Genomic DNA, 22,123 nt, shown 5'->3' with positions numbered 1-22,123 from the left:
AGCTCAACTGAGCCCCACCCGCCGGCGACAGTACATGCAGGACCATAGAAGGCCCAGTAATGGTCTCTTCATCATGGTTCCAGACTGCCAAGACCCAGAAGATGAAGGCACTGAAGGCTGCAGCAAAAAAGCCCCACCAGTAGTTTCGCACAGCGAAGAAGGTGGAGGTGACCTCGATATTGAACAGGACACCTCCAATAGGTGCTGCAAAGCAGAAGCCCACACCCACAGCACAGGCAGCAGCCAGCATCTCCGTGTTCCGAGATTCATTCTCTTCTTGTAGATACCCCCAAAGAGAGAAAGGAACTTGCTGAGAAGGGCAGCACACATGCTCGCAATATGCACAAAAGGGCCCTCTTTGCCAAGGGGCATTCCACTGCCCAAGGCACAGGTCAGCCCAATGACCTTAGCCACAAAGGTCTTGAGAGTGAGGTATTCTTTCAGCACCACTCCCGGCAAGATGGTCTTCATCTCCGGGATGCCAGACCCAACAGCCTGAGGGGCTAGGATCTGTGTGAATCCAGCTGAGAAACTGATGAGAACGACAGGGTAGGTAACCCAGGCCAGATACTGGAATAAGATGCTGGTGTTTAAGCCCCAAGACATCCACTGCTGGGCCTGTAGACAAACAGCAATGGCATAATCCATGGCCCAGCTGACCAGTGCCATGAGGAGCCCCAGGAGGACCAGGAAGATCCAGTCTTCACCAACCCTGGATACTAGGAACTTGTGGCAGCGTACTGAACAGATGCGGCATCTAGCACATGGGTTCTGTCCATATTCCAAGAGCTCTGGGGTAGCCCGAGGGGAAGGGGGCCCCTTCCAGGGCTCAGGGCCTCCCAGGTGAATCCGAGCAGCTTCCTCTTTGGCAAAGGCCCGAGTTCCTGAGTATACCGGTCATACATCAGGGTCTGCTCCTACTGCAGCGCTCGCGGCTCCATCCCCTCCTCGGCCGCCATGGCCACCGAGGCCGCCTTCTCCGTGTACTGCCCTCTGGCTTCCCTCTGCCGCTCGGGCTCCAGCCTGATCTCTGCTCCCAGCCCGCAAAGCCCAAGCAGGCACCCGTCAGGTCCCCGCAGCCCAAGCGGCCTAGTGCAGAGTGTGGCGGGTCCCAGGCTGGCGCCGCAGGCGCTATTTCCTCTTCTTGTTCCTATGTGAATGAATTAGTAACCAATTGGATTTTATAAAGCTAAGAGTGAATGTGTGTGTGTGTGTGTGTGTGTGTGTGAGTTTCAGATTGATCATATAAATATAAAAAATAATGAAGGATGTTTAAATTTTTTTTCCAGTATTTTCTTAGACTACATCATATTAAGGACATATACATGGAGTATTTCTGCTCAAAGCCACGGGAAGTAATTATGACACAATACACACATTGCATAATATAATGCATATTATATGTTATAATAATACAATAATTTATACATTACACATATAAAGTATATAATGAATGTATTATACAACTTAATATAATAACTATATAGCATGTATATTTCTATATATATGAATGAGATCAGGCTAAAACTATTTACTAGATTTTAGGACTTATTTTGAAAAAATAAGAAGATTAAATAAAAAAATAAATGGTTCTCTGTAGAAACAAGTTGGAAAGAATAGTAAATTGTGTGAATCAGCTAAGACTTTGAAAGTGAGACACTATTCTGCATAAGTTTTTAAAATAGTTTTGCTATCTGAATTATGCCATGTGTTTTATTTAATCAAAGAAAATATTATCCAAAAATAATAAACGTACAAAACCCCAAAAAATAAATGACTAAAGGAACTTAACCATTTATCAAATTGTTAACATAACCACATAGAGAAAATAATTACTTTAAGTGTCTTTTGAAAACAATACTCTGAGTGTATGTCTTTCATAGGGTATATTCTAAAATTTAAAAAATCTGGAAATGAATTTTAAACTTCATTATTATTCTCTTTAGTGATATGATATATTTGAAAATATTTCATGTATGATGTACAATAAAGACATAAGCAAATGTGTTGTTTTAAAACATATCCATATGTACTTCAATACTCCTTTCTCCAAGAAGTATATTAGGTCATAGGGGCTCCTTGCTCATGAAAGGGATTATGACCTTTATGACAGAGGTTTTACACAGGCTTTCATGCTTTTGCCCTTCTGTCCTTTGTGCCATCTTTTCTGTAACTGTGGCTGGATTCATTGAGATGCTTTTAATGAATAGAATATGGCAGATGTTGTCATGTGCCACTTCTGAAATTAGGCCTTATATGCTATTGTGGCTTCTTCATTGCTTTCTCTAGGACTACCCTCTATGGACACTCTACAAAGACAGTTAAGAATAATTATGGAGAGATCAACATGGCAAAGAACTGAAGCCTCTGCCAATAGCCTTATTTGAGAGCCATCTATGGAATATATACTCTAGCCTCAGTCATGCATTCAGAAGACTCCAGCCCTGGACAACAACCTGACTGCTATCTCACAAGAGATTCTAAGCGACAAATACCCAGTCAGTCTGCTCCCAAATTTCTGATGCACAGAAACTATGAGACATAAATATTTATACTTTTCAAAAAAAATAATTAGTGCATTATACTTATGCTTCATAAGGAGTTCATTTTGTCAGAATTATACAAGCATAGAATACAATTTACTCCAATTCAGTCCCCAGTATTTCTCCTGTCTCTCCCCTCCTCCTTTCCCCTGTTCCCTGTCCTCTACTGGTCTTCCATATATTTTTAATGAGTGAATTATAAATACACAATAAAGGTGAAATTCACTATAGTATATTCATGTATACCTAGGAAATTTATGTTAGTTACATTCTACCTTTCCTCCTTTTTCTCATCCTTCCTCTCCCCCATTTAATCTCCTTCTTCTACTCCACTAATCTCTCTTCTATTTTCATTAGATTCCCCCACTTTTTTTCCCAACAGTCCAATGCTTTATCTTATATACAGAAACAAAACCATAAGTATATGTTCTTTAAAGCTGTTAAGTTTTAAAGTTTGAAGTAACTTGTTATGCAAAACAAATAATGTATTAAATAACATATATTTATACATATATGCATGTGTTAAGACATGCTATGGTTTGCATGTTTATTTCCCCTCCAAATTTCATCTTGAAATTTAGTCTCTCATGCAGCAATATTAAAAGGTGTGGTGTTTAGGAGGTGATTGGGTTATAAGGGCTCCTTGCTCATGAATGGGATTAAGACCTTTATGAGAGAGGTTTTACACAGACTTTCATGCTTTTTCCCTTCTGTCCCTTGTGCCATGTGAGGAAGTAGCATTTATCCCCATTGGAGGATGCAACAATATGCTGCCATCTTGGAAGATGCAAGCAGCCCTCAGGAAACATCAAACCTGCTGGTGCCTTGAATTTGTCTTCACAGACTCCAGAACCAGGAGAAACAAGTTTCTGTTGTTTATAAGTTACCCTGTCACAAATATTTTTATTTAGCAGTAAAATCATTCAAGGTGAATTTAGTAAATTAAGATAAAATTCTAATATTAGGTTCAATGCAAATTGGAAAGTGCAACATGAACTCATCTATTTTAAAATAATCTAAAAGCTCTAACAATGGTACTCCATGAGCAATGAACTCATTTAGCATCTAGCAGATTTATTTGTTTCTAAATATCATTTCTCACTAAAAAGAAGAAAGCTTGGAACAATGGCTTATTACAGTGTATAAAAAATTTTCATGACAGCAATAAACATGAAAATGTTCAAAGACTAAAGGGTTCATGCAAAAAGGAAAAAGTAGCTGCCTTGAAAGGACTCTGCCAGGTCACATTTCATAAAATATGAGCATCAGAAAGAATAATAATTATGATTGACTTTAAAACACTGAATTAGGCCAGGAATGGTGGCATATGCTTTCAATTATAGGAGGCTGGGACAGAGAATCACAAGTTCACGGACACCCTCACCAACTAAAGGAGGACATGTGTCACAATAAAAAATAAATAAAAGCTGAACTTGGTGGTACAGCTCCTCTAGGTTCAATCCCAGTATCTCCCCCACCCCACACACTATAACACTAAATTAAAATTATGGTTATGTACTGGGAGAGAGAGAGAGAGAGAGAGAGAGAGAGAGAGAGAGAGAGAGAGAGAGAGAGAGAAAAGAGGAATGTTCCCATCAATAGTAAGTAGCTTATTAATTCATTACTCCGAAATTGGGAAAGGGAAAATGTATTCATTGTGCCTTTTTAAAAGTAACAAAAATTCACCACCAAGTGATAAATAATTCTTTCCACAGAAGAGCTAATTATTAAACAAAATAAAATAGATTTAGAAAATCATCACTCAAATGAAATAATTGACTTAGGTAATGATCATCAAAGGAAGCTAAAATTATTAGTAAAATATTGTAAGAGAATAGGATATTCACATGATAACAACATATTATTTCTTGGATTCTTTCAATTATCAAGTGAAAATATGTGTTAATACTAAAAGATCAGGATGTAATTACCTTAATCAAGTGATATAAATGAGCACTACAAATACAGATGCAGTTCAATGTTGTATGACTGTGTTGTTAGATGATAAATGCTAAGTATACCACATCATTTATAAATTATTTTAGCCAAAACATTTAACTGGAATCTAATCAAGTCTTTAGTCTTAACCTCTAGGACATCCTTGGGATAGAGAAATAAATTAGATAATACTACTCCACTAAAAATATCTGAACAGATTGTATTGGTCTGGGTCCATTCACAAAACAGAAATCATGAAATAAATTTAAAGAGTGGAGAATTAATGTAAATAATTATTAAGCTAATATAAGAAAATTATTTTGAAATAATAATGAAAGAGGACTCTAAATGCTGTCCTTGGTATCAAGGAGATTATACAAGGAAGAAGAGCTTGGAAAGATGATATGCCCTCCCAAAGCCTGGCATTCAGACTTGTTGGGGAAATTATGTCTGAGAATAATGGAGAACATCTCTGTATTTCTTGGAGAAAAGCTGGTCCATAGTCACTTGGCATGAAAGAAAAGAACTCCTGGAGCAAAGTAAAATGGTTATTAGTGGGCTGCCTCAGAGATGGAGATGAACCACTACTGAGGATTTAAGCTTTACAGAGGGCAATATCTTCAAGAGGGAGGGCAGTGGCAAGGTGATAATAAGGCCTAGGGCAGGGATATGAAGTCACTAAGGAACTTCATGTTCTGGAAGATTTCTACACATATGTCTTCAGATGTCTGATTAACAATCTATCAAAAAATAAATAAATAAATAAAATAAAAAGTCACAGACCACCTAAAAACAAGAGTCCTTCCTTCTGCAATGTTCCCCCAGCACCCTCTATTGACAACATTAAATGTTATATCATCTTAAAAAAGAAATACTGCATATCCAATACATTATCTTACAGCAAAAATTTGTGCTCCATTGATTATCTAAATATAAGTGTGGTACATATGTGGTACATATGTGATACATACATATACAAAATTTTTTCCAGAAACTCTGGTCAAAATTCATTGGTGCTTAAGTCTTTTATCCAAGATGGTGTGGTATATGCATAAAATGTGCACATATCCTCCTGTATAAGCTAAAATCATCTCTAGGTTATATATAATGCTTAATAAAATTTAAAGAATTTTTAAATAGTTTTTATGTTATATTATTTAGGTAGTAATGATAGAAAAGACTAAAAAATATGTGCATTCAGTAAAAATGGAATATTTATCTTTGAAAACATTTTTGATCTTTGGTTGATTGAATCCACCACTCAACCAAGCCATGAATACATAGGGATCCAACTGTACTGAAGTTGAATTTGAATTTGAATGTCAAAAATGATAATTGACACACAGACAAATCCAGATTGAAGAACATTTTAAAATATTGTTGGACTGGGGCTTCAGTTGTAGCTCAGAGATAGAGCACTTGCCTAGCACATGTGGAGTACTGGGTTCGATTCTCAGCACCACATAAAAATAAGTAAATAAAATAAAGGTAGGTGTGTCCATCTACAACTAAAAATATACATTTAAAAAAAGTATTGATCTAATTTCTTCAATATGTCATTGTTATGAAAAACAATAAGAAACAAGCAAGGAGGACTATCTAAAAATAAAAGTAGAATAAAATGATGTCTCAATTTTACTTATGAACATATAGTGGATCTTGGTTTTAAAAAAATAGAGAAAATATCTTAAAGAAATTGGAAAAATATCTTAAAAATTGGAAAAAAGTCTGGCCATTAAATATCATGAAATTGCTCATTTATTTATACCTCATAATGGTATTATAGGTAGTTAGGAAAGTGCCCTTATTCTGTGGAAGTTAATGCTCAATTATATACATTTGACATGTTATGATAATTGTAACTTACTTTAAAATTGATTAGCTAAATATAAGTGTCGTACATATGTGTGTGCAGTATACATAGGTAGATAAAAAATTGTTGAAAAATTTTAACAATTAAGGAAAATAGGTGATGGATAAACACCTGCTTCTTGTACTTTTATTTCAACTTTTGTGTGAAAATTTAAAAATACAATACAGGAAAAATAAAAGATAACACTATGTTTTAAAATGAAATGGCATTTGTAACTGACATTTCTGAAAATAGCTGTCCACTCACAATAATGCAACCCACTTCTCCTCTAGGAACAACTTTGAAATTTATATGGTTGGATTCCCCACAAAGCTTGTAAATGAGAATTTTTCATTAAGAAATACAGAGAATGGAGGAACTTTGGGCAAAGTGGAAGGAGGGAAGGGGAGGGGACATAGGGGCAGGAACAATAGTGGAATGAGATGAACATAATTATCCTAGGTACACATATGACTGCACATATGGTGTGACTACATCATGTATAATCAGAGAAATGAAAATTTGTGTATAATGAATTGAAATAGATTATGTTATCATGTATAGCTAATTAGAACAAATTAAAAAGAAGAAAAAGAAATATAAAGAATGGATATCACTACACTCAATTCACATTATGGAGAGAAACCTTTGTCTACCCAAAAAGTCCAAGAATTTCTGGAACTGGGTCCCCAGAGCTACCCTGATTTTTATCCTAAAAAAACCTTTGTTGGTTATATTAACCTTGAATTCCCTGAAATGCCTCTAAAGTTTCTTTCATAAAATTCCTTAGATAAATTCTACTTTTTTATAACTTGCACCCTAAATAATAATAATAATAATCAATTTAATAAAGTAAAACAAAGTATTTCCATATACTATGTATAACTATATATATATATGTATATGTATATATATAACTATATATATATATATATATATGATTAGGGAATACACTTGTGGTTTCCATAGCATAAAATAATTATTTGTGAATATATAAATTTGTATATTTCATTATTTTTTGATTTCCTCTGTAATGCTTTGTTACTAGTGCAGTTCACTGTATCATAGCACTTGTAAATAAAGAGCAGATCTTGTTTCAGCTTTTAAAAAAAATCTTCATACACAGGTAATTTTATTCTTCATTTAAAATGTAAAAGAGGCCCTGATTTGTGCACTTGCTAATTATTTTTCTGCTATAGGCATCAGCTTCAGTTTAATCTTTAGTGATAACATATGTCTCTATTTACATTTTGATGTCCTTCCATCTGTGTGAATAGGTGTGACTGAAAAGACTAATGTCATACCATTAGGCTTTTGTGCACAGTATACATGCAAATATAGTTCTTTGTAATTATGTCCATAGTTAAAAAGTCTTTTTTATTTTGCCTGTATATCAAAAAATTTGCCAGATCTGAAACCCTTACAAACAAAAGGATATTCCATTCTTTGAAGTCACACTCCAGAAGTGGTTTAGTAGTTCATTTATTTCCCAGCTGCATACTGTTGTCCTTTGTTACTCAGGAGGTCAGGAGGTTTCTATTTTGTTGTCATTGTTTGTTTGTTTGTTTGTTTTCATTATTAGCTGCCTGGTGAGGTTTAGGAACTGAAAGGCAGGAAGAAAGAAGGAGGACAGAAGAAGGAAACAGAAGGGGAGGGGAGAAGAGGGGAAAGGAGGGGAGGGGAGAGGAGAGAGAAAGAAAGAACCAACAAGGCTTTGGAGACAGATATGAGTTCAAATCTCAGTTTTTAAAATTTATTATCTTAGTGACATCAGAAAACATGTATTATACTAAGAATAATACATATTTCCCAGGGTTTCTCGGGTTTAACACAGTGTATGTGAATCCCTTACCCAGAACTTATGTTTGTTGATATACTTCCTTCTGTAGGAGTATCTTTTGACTTAGTTTCCAGCTCCAAGACATCCATGGATTATAACAGAGAAACAATGGTACAATGGTTCGAAAAACCAGTGATTTACTTTTAAATTGGGCATACTCACCTTGATAGATAGGAGTTTTATTAAGACCTTAAGAACTGCTTAGCTTGAAAAACTTTTCCAGTAATTCAAATACATTCCTCCCCTCCCCACTCCTAACAACTTTGGAAGACAACACAATATTTTACAAATCTTTACACGTTTTCATTCTGGGTTTGTTGTGTTAAAATGTTTATTTGTTCTAATTAGTCCTACATGACAATACAATGCATTTATGCACTTTGATATATTATACATAAATGGAGTATACTTTCTCATCTTTCTGATTGTATATGTTGTAGAATCACATCAGTCATGTAGTCATATAAGTACAGAAAGTAAAAATGTCTGTTTCATTCTACTATCCTTCCTATCTCCATATCACTTCCCCTCCCCTCCCTTCACTCCCCTCTAAGGTGATTGTATTCTTCCCTAGTTCCCCCTCCCCTTTATTGTGAATTAATACCCCATATCAGGGAAAACATTTGGCCTTTGGTTTTTAGGGATTGACTTATTTCCTTTTCTTGCAAAAGGCATAATTTTATTCTCTTTTAATGCTGAGTAATATTCCATTGTGTATATACACCACAGCTTCTTTATCCATTCATCTATTGAAGGGTATCTAGTTTGGTCCAATAGTTTAGCTATTGTGAATTGTGTTGATATAAACATTGCTGTGGCTGCAGCACTGTAGTATGCTGCTTTTAAGTCCTTTGGATACAGACGAAGGAGTGGGATAGCTGGGTCAAATGGTGGTTCCATTCTGAGTTTTCTGATGATCTCTATACTGCTTTCCATAGTGGTTGCACCAATTTGCACTTCCAACAGCAATGTATAAGCATAGATTTTTCCCCACCTCCTTGCAAAAATTTATTGTTGCCTTAATTCTTGCTGATTGTTATTCTGATTGGAGATGAAATCATTTTGGTTTGCATTTCTCTAAATGCTAGAGATGTTGGACATTTTTTTCATATATTTCTTGATCAATTGTATTTCTTCTTCTGTGAAGTGTCTGTTCACAGTTCCTTAGCTCATTTATTGATTGGGGTTTTTTTATTGGTGTTAAGTTTTTTGAGTTCTTTATAAAAAAATCTATGAAGCAGGCATACTTTCATTATTTCCATTTTACATATCAAAAATGTAAAGCTCCGAGAAGTGACTATTGTACAGATACACAGCTTGTAAAAGGCAGAGCAACAATTGGAACCCAGGCAGCCTTGATCCAGAATTTATGGTTAATATTACTTTGTTAAGCCAACCAATATATGTATAGAATCAATACTATTTATACTATGACATTGGAAGTCAAGTTTTTTTTTTGTTTTATATGCATTTACTAAGAAGTAACTTATGAACCCCTCAAAATAAAAGTTTATAATTGATATCTAGCCTATTATAACATCACCTTGGGCTTACTGAAGAATAATGTGATAACACTGAAATCCATTAGTTTTCCCATTTTTTTGTTCCCTATATATATTTAGGGAGACATAAATAGGAAATAATAAGCAACCTACTCCAGCCTCTGAATTATGATCAGATGGTTTCATTGGTTATAACATCAGCATTCACAAGCTTTTCTTGTACTTTTTACCATTATATAAATACTTCTGCAAAGAAGAAATACTGGTAAAATGATTTTTAAAAATGTGCAAAACCCTTTTCCTGGCAACAGCCATTTTTGAACTTGCTTTAATACCTGCCACAGAGAACAAATAAAAAGAGCTTTGCTGCTAAGCTTGGAAACAGGCACAGACAATATGCTTTCTTTAGACCCTCATACCAGAATTTTTTTCAATGCTTTATGGTAAGGAAACCAACAAACATAAAACAGATCTTTTCCCTGGGGCTGTACAGAGAGGTTTTGGGGGCCAGATTAGGTGGAGAATTGAAGGAAACTGATCGTTCATTATTTTTCAAAAAGACATTTCATTTACAGCCTAAGAAGTGTTAATGAAGCATTCACACATTTAACAAGTGAAAAAGCAATAGAAAAACAACTCTTTCAATCTCTCTTCAGATATAGTTAGCAGTAACACACAGACTGCTACTAAGCAATCTTCACAGGGGACTAGTATTAATAGATCAATAATAAAGTGAACCCTCAAAATTGGAAAGGTTTGGGGAAAAAAAGAAAAGATAAAAGCACACACCTGGACACATATACTTATGTGTTTATTTATTATTTTTTAAAAATATTGCCTCTGATGTCTTAAAAAACATATCAAGAAAGCAGAACTTCTCAAAAATGTCCCCTTTGAGAAAGGCATTTTCCAGCATCTTTGCACAAAAAGTCCCTACCTGAAAGAGAGATTAGGCATCTCTATAAACTGTTGTTGATGGAATTGTATGAATGAACAACAAAACCTATTTTAATTTTGCAGGAAACTTTCAATAGGTCATATCACCACTATCAAAAACTTTATATCACAGCATATGCCTCATCTCTGCATTTATTACAGGTATTTATTGCTGTTTTAAAATTATCAATGCAAATTGTTGTCAGTGACTAAGAGGCAGGGGAGATGGGATGAGCTGACAAATATTATAGTGGCTTGACAGGTTTCATTTTAAATCATCCTCAGGCATTTTTTTGAAATAAGATATTTATACTTATTCAAGAAAAATAGGATAAATCCTCTGACAATTGTCAAGCTTATCCTTAGTTGTTTTCTATTCCTCTGCTTAATTTATCTCTATTTCTTTACTGAAAAGCTTTATAGGACTTTCATTTTAAGCTTTAAATGCATGTTAAGAGAATAAGACAAGAAAATCAAGGACCTCCTCTACCTTGGAACAGAGCATAAAGGCTCATATATTTTACTGTTTTTCATGTTTTCTGTCTCAAATTTGCTACCCAAAAGAAAGGTCCTAATGTTGAACATTTTAGGCAGAACAATATAATAAAAATACAGTGATGTTTAAATATTCCATAGTTTGAGAAGTTGGCCCTGCATTTATATATGCAGGAGCTACCTTATTACAGATAAAAGGCTATAAATATTACACCAATTAATGTTATAGTTGGCCATCTCTTTCCTGTTATTTTCTTATTAGCAAGTAACTTGATTTTTTTTTTCCTGGAAAGATACAAAGCTTATTTTTAGGTAAAAACAGAGTGTGGAAACACAAAGGCAATAGTTAATAATGGCATTGTTGTATAGTCTTAATACCATTACTTTTTAGCTATTCTGCAGTGATACTATTACTTCAACCCAAATAAAGAAGTATTTATTCTTTATTAATATGCATTTGGTTCAAGTTACATTGATTTGATAAAAATCCAACAGATAAAAATGTCTGCAATACTTGCTCCCTGTGAAAGTATATAATGGAATCAATGTGATATAGGTCAGGTGAGCTTTCAGCTTCAGAGTGGAAGCCTCCCTATGGATAGAATAAATATATATTATACTAGTACTTAATTCACCTTTATTAAAGACTCATTTTAACCTTATGTATATGCAGTTGGGGTGGAAATGTACAGATATTCATTTTACAGCTGATTATGGACATTTGTTCTACAACTCTGAGATGCAAGAAAAGTCCCATATCTCTACTCTTTCCAAAGTCAAATTATACGCTTCTGTGCTTCAACTTTTCAGGACAAGAATATGACCAATATCAGCGTTGATTTTGTCCTTCTCTTAAGGCCAAAGTCATACAATTAATTTCCTTCATAGAAATTGCCTATGACCTTCAATATATTTTGATAATCATTGTAATGCTCATTTTCTAAGTGCACTTGATCCATTTGAATGTCCACTGTTTACTTTCCCTCTATAAAAGATGTCAAATCTTTTAGGTAATTTCTTCTATAAGATACTTGTCACAGATAACCCCAAACACATATATCTCTCTTAGTTTCAGATAAAAATTTCCTCAGTATTTATGACCTCAGGGAAGACTGATTAAGCACATTTGATGTTCAACCCTAGACTATTTTCTTTCAACCTATAATGAAAAGTTGAGTCTTCTTGATTCACTAAGCTTCTGTTTTGGATCCCAAAGTGTGAAAGCTATTAAGGCTCTCATGAGACAAGGAATAAAGATTCAAAGAGGCCTTCCTCCTTTTCTTGACACAAGAATGAAAACTATCTCTCATTCTTTGAAGTCTCCTGAAGCAGAGAGAATAAAGTAGGTAAAAAGATAACAAATAACCCAGAATTAAATGTTTGTTGAGTGTACAGTCAATGGTTGATGAGGCCAAATTTGTAGATTCTTTCTGTGGCTGGACTAGATCACATCATTTTTTCTTACAGCCACAAATTATACCTTAAACTATAAGTGTTTTGCAAATTTGTGCACCTGGTAGCAAGAATGACTAATTATGGATGATTCAGAACAAATCCCTAATATGGAGGAAGCATACTTTAGTGTTACATGCATCTTTGTAATTCTAATGCTACCTTATTAACAGAGTATATGTTTTATGCATATTTGTTCAATTGAACTGAATTGAATTAAATTGATTATCACTTGTAAGCAACAACTAGTTTTATTTCCTTTGTCTCAATTGGATAACATTATAGAGTCATAAGGATATTATAACAATTAAATAAGAGACTGGCAATAAAATTTAAGTAAACAGATAAAAATATTATGGATTGAAAGAGTTCATGTTAGGGGCTGCCTAGTGTCTCTTATGAGAGCACTAATGTTACAAGAGTCTCATCTCCCACAGGTACGATCTCCAAATATTTTCATCTCAGTAGTTAGGACTTCAACATATGAATTTTGAAGGACACAAATTTTAGTTTATAATGTCCTTTTCTTAGAATATCCTTTAATATCATGGTATAGAGAGACCACACTTTTAGCTGGAAAAAAATAAAGGGACCAGAATAAAGACATTAGAACTGAAGCAAAACCAGTTACTTGTGTCAAATTAAGGAAACTATTTTTGTTCCCAAATGTTACATGATAGAAGTATGAGCAAGTACTTTAAGTTCACTATCTTTACAATCTAATCCACATTCCATTAGAAAGTTCCATGACATTATTCAAAATAATACAGAATATTTATCTAATTTTTATAATATTCAGAAATCGTCCACTTTTTGTCAAAAGTTATTTTGGTTAATACATTTTTGTAATGAATTTATTACTTGATTGCATAAATTCTTCTTATAATTTTTGACTTGTTCATACTTATAGCAGACATAGATCATACAATATTTGGCAAGCACTACATATTTTGAAAATGAGTGTTGGGGCCTGGGGTTGTGGCTCACTGGCAGAACACTTGCCTTGCATATGTGAGGCACTGGGTTCAATCTTCAGCACCACATAAATATAAATAAACAAAATAAAGGTATTGTGTACATGTATAACTAAGAAATTTTTTTTAAATGAGTGTTGGAATGAACAATAAAAACTGAAGAGGCTCTGGTTGTAGCTTAGTGGTAGAGTCCTACCCTAGCATGTATGAGGCACTACACTTGATACTCAGCACTGCATAAAAATAAATAAAAATAATGGTCTTATGTCCATCTACAACAACAACAACAACAAAAATAATGAAAATCTATTAGGACTGTTATATCCTAAAATTTTGTCTCAATGGGATAATGATTTTGATTTTTAATTTTTAGTGCATACTATCATTGGTTACTTATTCTTTGAATCAACTTTAATATCTCTTTTTATTTCAAAATTACCTCTCAAATTATTTTCAAGAGTCAAAAGCTATTTTAAAGACAAAATGGATTAATTTATGTTTCCAGTTTGATCTAATATGTGAATGACATGATAATATTTAATTGGGTATTCTGTTTGAAGCCAGAATTAAAGACAGGCAGTCAGTATAGAAAGATGGTCAGATAATGGGTCAGATCTAGAGAATGAAGGCCAATTTGAGTCCAGGAAGTTGGAGACCTCCAACTTTCAATCCTTTGAGGGATTGAAATGTTAATACCTTCACAATTCTTCCTCCACCCTTATCAATATAACCTGCCCTGGCTCCAACCTGTTGCTAAGGTAACCCATCCTAGGGATTGTCCTTCCCTACTGACAGTTGTAAAAGTTTGTTGATTAATGCCCCATGGGACTCCTTCTTGCCAGGATCACTCCACCTTTGCCCCTCCAGCAAATCTGTTTCTCATCTTTTGGCCATCCCACTGGAGCATCTCCTGGGCCTAGTCAGGTAAGCAGGAAACAGAGAGATAAGGAGAAGAGAGTAAGAGAACAAAGGAAGCCCAGGACATATAAAAAAGGAAGAAAGCTTTCACTTCTTGGGATACCAGGATACTGGTTATGGCCTTCTTCTCCCTCCTGGAAGAAGTGTGTTACCCTTTCTTAAATAACCCCTGCTTTTATATGCTTGCCTCCGAGTGCTTCTCTAATGTTATACTTCAACATATGAGGATGCAGAACTCATCACTGATAACCAGCAGTATCCTGTTTAGCAGAATTCAAGTTGAAAGTAGTGATTTTCATCATTGATTAGAATGGTATTTTATTCTAAGGACATATAGATTCATTCATAAAAGGAAGAAACTAGTAGAAAGCATAGTGGATTCCACTTTGAAATCAATTTAGAAATATGTTTTTTTAGTACTTTATTTGCAAAAGCTGGAATTTGGGGGTTAGAATAAGGAAAAAAGACTTAAAACAGTATAAAATTGAAATATAAAGAATGATATATTCATGAGGCAATATGATGTTTCAATGAATGTATATATTATGTAATGTTAATTGTGTCTATCTCCTCAAATATCAGTTCTTTATGTTAAAAACTTTCAAAATTCTTTCTTCTAGCTTTATGAAATATACAGTATGCTATTGTTATCTATAATCACCCTAGTGCATGCCAGAACTTCTTGCTCCTATCTGTCAGATTTCCTCAACTCTCATTTAAAAATAAAACAATGACCTTTCCTTTCTTTTACACTCTTGCTCTTTCATGTCCACAAATGTGACCAATATAACCATTTGTTTTTGTTTAGGAAAACAACATACTTGGCATAATTGTGAAGACTTTGAAAGCTTGACTTTTCATGACCTATGATGTATGATGGCATACTGATTAAAGATAGATGTGCATTATTTGATAATTTTATCTGATAAAATAATTTTATCATTATTTTTATAATTTTATATGAAAATGAATGATAATAGTAGGATATCTTCCATATTTTGAAAAACATGATTTTTCGAGCAAACAAGAACTGAGTAAGTTTGTCAGCCACTCCTAATTAAGGAAAATTACAAAGATGGATGTCATATATAAGGAAAATAGTTCAAGATCATAGATATGACATTTGAGATAGAAATGAAAATAAATTTTTTGACTATGTGGATTTCAGTACATTAATTGTATTAAAATAAACATGCTGTGAGGTTACGAAAATATTATGAAACTGAAATGGAACAATAATATCCTATGGCAGGTGAAGCTAAATACAGTTAAATGTTCTAAATTCCTTATATAATTCTGGAGGAAATAACAGATGTTTCTTAATTATATAAGCTTAGTTTGCAAGTTTTATTTATGAGATCATGATTTTTAAAAATAGAAGTGAAATGTGAACCCACCCATTATACTATTCAGGCAGCTAAGTCTCCTTTAGTAACCCACCCATATTTAACATAGTTAATGTTTTTGAACCAAGTCAATATAATTCCAAAGTCCTTGGTCTTTTCACTTTTCTGTTTTATCTCTGGTATTGTTTTCTTGACTTTCAATTCAGTGTTCTTTACCTATATCATTTAGTGATATTGTTGTTTTGTGAGAAATAAGAGCAGGTTAAAAGGCAAAATATTTAAAACCATACACACATTTCTAATATCCTAACATGTCTATAATATCTATTGTGAAATATCTCTATCACTCTAATTGAAGTATCAAACAAACAAATAATTTACATGAAAACCAGAAATTTTAATAACATTATACTAGAATGATGACACAAATAGCAAGGCATGTTTTCATTGCATCAGAAGTTCAGTGTAAAAGTAAGGAAGACTTAATTATCCTTTGAAAATATTATTGGGCCTTGGATTAGGAAGGCCAGGGAAGATTATTCTCCTAACACAAATATTATCTTGAGTGTGTCCTTGTATAGTTTTTATTTTTCTTTCATTTTCTCAGAAACTTTGAATTATAAAATGTAAAAAATTGGGATGTGGGCTGGGGTTGTGGCTCAGTGGTAGAGTGCTCGCCTAGCACGTGCGAGGCCCTGGGTTCATCCTCAGCACTACATAAAAATAAATAAATAAAATAAAGGTATTGTGTCCAACTACAATTGAAAAATAAATATTTTTTAAAAATTGGGATGTTAGACTGTGTCAGTTTTCCAAGATGTTTTCCTGAAATCCACAGAATGGATACAAGGGAAAATGAGCATAGACCTGACTGGGCTCCAGCCCTGCCCCTGTCCCAGCCCCCACTCCTCAGTCCCTAATGTTGTATGTGCAACAACTCCACTTTCATTGTTGTTTACACTTTAGGATTCTGGTTGATGTATGATTTGAACAAAAATTATTTCCTCCAAAAAAATTAATCAAAAACATTTGGTGACATTTAAAGTCTCCTAAAGTTTCACATTATGTCTGTTGTTGCATCAAATTTATGTTGAAACTTATTTAAATCTGACAGATACAAAAATATGTTTCAAGTAAGCAGAACACCTCAACTATGCATTTTTTCCCATTTGCCAAAATATTTTCCTAAAAAACACATCAGATTTTTTTTCCTAGAATCAACCAGCATAACATTTTTTATTCAGCAAGTAATGTTCAAGGTTTCTAGTGTCTATCAGAGTACACAGAAGGGATGTAAAAGTAAACTATAAATTATATGAAGTTCTTTTTGAAATAATAAGAATGAGAAAAACTTTCCTCTAAGACTGACAGTAGAGTCAAAAAAGCTAATTAGATGGATCCAAATGTGTAAAAATTTGCTTCAGACTGGGCTAACAGGATAACTTCAGGTTCTTTGTATTATTTCTTTTGCAATAATTGCTTTATCATGAATTTATTTTTAATCATAAGTGTTTGCACATGATTAGTCTCTATTCCATTTTTATTAGAAGCATTGTAGTGCCATCTAGAGGTAATACTGATGATGATGATTGTTTTGAAATTTTATTTAAACCTTCTTGAGATTCACAGATGAAAGAAAATTCCCAAAGCAAAATAAAAGTTTCAAAGCATTTACATCAGAGAAATTGCACAATCTTTAACTGACATTTTATATCATAAAAGCATAAGTTATATCTTTCCCTTCCTTTTCTCTTTAGTTACCTAGAACATTTAAAACAAATTCTTACACTGGTTAATCCTTAGGCAGTAACTGACATTTTGATGACCTTGTTGATAAAATGTCACTATCAGTTCCTTTGCCCCTATTATGTGGAGGACACCTAGGAACCACCAGTTAGCCTACCTACAGGCAATTTTGTGTGATGTTCTTGAGAAGGCTTTCTTAGGACAGGTGTTGTCACATGTAGCCCCAAGATATAGACCTCTAGAAATCATCTTTCTTGTTTGATTACCTTTAGAACAACCTTTCAGCAGGAATAATATGAAAATAGGTCGTCACATAATTTATACATCGTGATCACTTTTAGGCATACCGAATATTTCTTAGGGTTGACAATGGACTGATAACACATTTTATTGTTATTTTGAATAGCATAATCACACTGTACCATAGTGTGACATACATGATGATCCGGTCATAATCCACAAATATTACCCAAAGGGTAAACAAGGTTAGGCCTGTGAATCCTTTCTTTCTACACTCTTTTTCTTTCTTTGGTATGTTATTCTATTTCTATGACTTCAACTATAATGTTTGTGAAGAAGACACTTAAATCCTTTCCTTCTGTTAGCAGTGAAATTTTTCAATTCATTTGTATACATCTGTAGTATTTTTCCCTTTGGATACCTTGCCAGAATACTCAGCATGTCCCAAATTGCACTTGTCTGTGGTTGGAAGGATATATGAAGTGGAAGTAAAATTGTATTTAACCATATAAAGTTGTTTTTAGATATAAAATAATTAAAGGAATGAGTTTAGTGCAATCTCTGTCATGCAGAAAATGTTTTGTAATCTCCTATATTTATTAAGGTTACTTCACTTCTTTTGTCTCCAATATCCTAAACTAGAGAATCTTTCTGGACTTTCTAATGTTATTATTGTCCTAATTTCTTCCTTTTTCCCAGACTTCAAACTTATAAACCAACTTTGGAACTTTCTTTTCCTTAACAATCAGACACTACTTTTATAAATTTAGCCTCTGCAAAGTCTCTTATATCTTCTGTAGCCCCAATGGCTCCATCTTTCTCAGGGCATTCAAGTCCTTCTTTACCAAATGAATGCAATATTACCTATCTTCTATCTCTTCCTACTCAGTTCATCTAGAGCACTGTTCTACTAATTGAGCTAAAGAAGTTACACTTATATCATCACTCTTCAAAAACATCCCTCAATGTCTCTGCATTTTATTTATTAAGATGAATTTTAATAAATTATTTTAAATTAATTTAAATAAATTATATAATAAATTTAATTTACTACAAAAAATTCATTAAAACTCCTTTCCTCAACTTCCAAATCATTCTTTCACTAGGCTTCTTGCTAAGATTATCTTCCCCTGACTTTCTATGCATATTGCACACCTAAGCCAAATTGGACTATTCATTGTCAGCCAGAAAGCTCCACAAACACTTATTTCTATGCTTTGGATCATCTTTTTCTCTCATCATGAAAAAAATTTGAATATACATCTGCTTGTCAAGATTTTAATATCTTTTAAAACACTTTTGTTCACTCAAGAAATATTTAAGTACCTACTCTCCAAAGTACTACATTGGGAATAGATGAGTTTAGTGGAAAGAGGTTGAGGGTTTGTGTCAAACAACAACAACAAGAAAAAAAAAAACACAGTGTTTCTATCTAACAAAGTGACATTGAAGTGATCAACTTCTCTACTTAAGCCACAGTTTCTTCATCTGAAAAGGTTGTTCATTATGTTTGTGATATTGTTATAAATAATGAATAAAAGTATAAAAATATGTGCCAAAAATACCTAGCATGCTGGATCTCTCACATAAACATATGTTTAACAAAATATTATGTCTTCTAGGAAACGTTTATTACTGAACCACATGTATTTTCCTGCAAAACATTTAAGTTTGAGGTTTTTGGAGGCAGAATGGTCTAGGTTTAGATAATTTTTAATTTAAATAATTTAATTTAAATATTTTAATAATTTTTTTAGCAATGAACCTGAGCAAGTCACTTAAATTTTCTGATCCTAAACTTCCTTCCATTTGAACTAGAGAAAACAGCAATTAAAGGGTTTTCACTAGTCATAGAAAAAAGCACAAAGCACATCAAAATGTAGGTATGACACATTATAAAATATCAAAGGCAGACAATTAACAAATTATTGCTATTAATCTAACCAATATCTTGGCTTTGACTATAAACAGAAATCCCTTTGCCTTAAACTTGATGTTTATCTGCCTTCTATAAGTAAGGATAAGATAGGAAATATTTAATTGCCTTAAAATGACTTTGTTAAACAAATTATCTAATGCAATGAGTAAACCAATAAGAGAGCTAAAAATAGAATACATGTTTATTCCACAGCTCAAAGGCTGTCTCAGTGTTGTGGTTATGTTTCTCAACATTCAATTAAAATGTGATATGGGTCTCCAAAAGAGCTAGAGTTTTTATTAAGTTACAAAAATTTGTTTTAAATGTCATAGTCACTGTAAGGTCCTTGCTTAGCATCTGGATGGGCATCTTAAGTGTCAGATGCCATATTTAAGGCCCACCCAAGGGCCTTTCTGAGAAAGTCTCACCACTCCCTTATACCAACCCCACCCTTAATTGCCCCATTAGTACCCGCCCAGCTCTAATCCCTGAATCTGACCCATAAAAGTCCCAGAACTCAAGCCTGTGTTGCCTCTCTCTGTCTATGTAGAGATGGCCTACATTTGTCAGCTCTGACAAATAACCATCATGTGTATCTATGCCTGGTCTCGTCTTTGATTTCTCAGTTGCCTGTCTCCCCGTTCTCACTTTCCTTTTAGTCACTACATTTCTTTACACTCTTATGGTAATAACAAGTAAGTGCTCATTTGCTTCTTTTTATGAATGAATTATCAGTTTGGCATTAGTTTTAGCTTCAATTAGATGACTCATGAATAGAAATTAAGATTCATTGGGCCTCTTAGCTAACATTCTAATGTAAGGTAGTCAGTTATGGTAAGTAAAATTAATTGCTCAATTTAGAGACCATAATTTCTCTCATAGAAATCATCTCAAGTCCTTTTCTGGGGAGAAAGTGAAAAAGGTAGAAATCAATCTAATAAAATTCACCAGCAAATCACTTTGAAAAGCCCAGGTTTAAATTCCATAATTACTACAGACTCTATTAAGAGCTAAAGAGAAGATTACAAGGGAAAATATTTATTTTTCTTGCTTTGACAAGTTAGTATGCAGTTTTTCATAATGGACACTCAAGAATAAAACATGACTATGGAAAAGGAAAACAAGTTGAACCTTATAGGATGGCTAGATGAGAAATGTATTATCAGATCTGAACATTCAAATATGACAATCATTTAAAGAAGAGAGGTTTCAACCATCTGTCCTTTGAGGTACGGATATGTTAAGTGCAGTATCTTTAAAAATCCTGTTTAATATTATTTCTTACTGTCTGGAATAATTTAGGAGAATGATACTTAGAGATAGTGAAGCCAGATTTAAAGTTAGGTAGTCAGTGTAGTTAGGTAAATCGGGTCTAACATTGAGTAAGATCTAAAATGGAAGCCATGTTGAGAATGAATTCTGGGAAAAGTTTAACAACTCTTGGAATGTTAATGAAGTCCTGGAAAAGTCCAAGGCCCAGAGCCCATCCCAAAGAAGTGTTAATGAACAGCCCCCAGCAAACTTGAAGATGCTGACTCAGAAGTCCTTCCTGACCAGATTACTTCTTTGGCCCACCTGTGTCCCACCCCTCCGGCCTTCCCACCCACATTCCATCACTGAAAGAACTATAAAAAGGGGAAACAACTACACTTCCAGGGATTCCATCTCTTGGGTCCCCTTCTTCCTCCCGGAAAAGTCTTTTCTGCTTCTAATTTCTACTCTGACCTTGCCTCAGCCTGCTTCTCTGGTGTTATTCTTCAACATAGGGGAAGCAAGGACTCCTCACTGGTCAACAGCGGTAACAATAGGAAATAGGAAATCGGTTAGATTAAGCCTGGAAGATCCTCTTAGTCATCTCTTTTACAATTTATAGTACAATAAAATATTGATTACCCAGAAGATTTTAAGAAGTGAAAAACCATGAAAATTTTGATGTTATTTTGTTTAGAAGTTGTAAAGGAAAAAATCCCTCAAATTAGGGTTCAATTTTGCAAATACCATATTAATTATCTGATTCTTACTTGCCTGCCATATAAATATAACAGTTTTTTCTTTGATTGATTGAAACTTTTTAGGACTCAGGGTAATAAACATGCCCATCAACTCTTACTATTCAGTATTATAGAAATGATAATTTCAAGAAATATATTTGCAGGACATAGCAAATAGAATTTTTAATAGATTTTATTTGTGCCAAAAGGAGAAAGGTTGATGATAACTCTATAGGTTTGAGGCTCAGTCACTGGCAAGAAAGAGTTGTCATTAACTGAAAATGGAAACAAATCTGAAAGAATATCATTAATGTGGAAATATCAGGAGTTGAATTCAGAGCATGCTCTTTTTTTTCCTTTTTTGGTACCAGAGATTACACACACACACACACACACACACACACACACACACACGCCAATATTTATCAAAGC

At 33.8% G+C, this 22,123-nt stretch overlaps 1 pseudogene; it reads right to left on the bottom strand.

Moving 5' to 3' along the window:
- Positions 1-22,123, bottom strand: part of LOC144250670 (chloride channel protein 2 pseudogene) — a 129,968-nt pseudogene that overhangs the window by 1,617 nt on the left and 106,228 nt on the right.

The sequence above is a fragment of the Urocitellus parryii genome, chromosome X (genome assembly GCF_045843805.1).
Source record: "Urocitellus parryii isolate mUroPar1 chromosome X, mUroPar1.hap1, whole genome shotgun sequence".
Taxonomy (NCBI): Eukaryota; Metazoa; Chordata; class Mammalia; order Rodentia; family Sciuridae; genus Urocitellus; species Urocitellus parryii.
The sequence above is the reverse complement of the archived record's forward strand: the minus strand, read 5'-3'. Positions and strand labels throughout refer to the sequence as shown.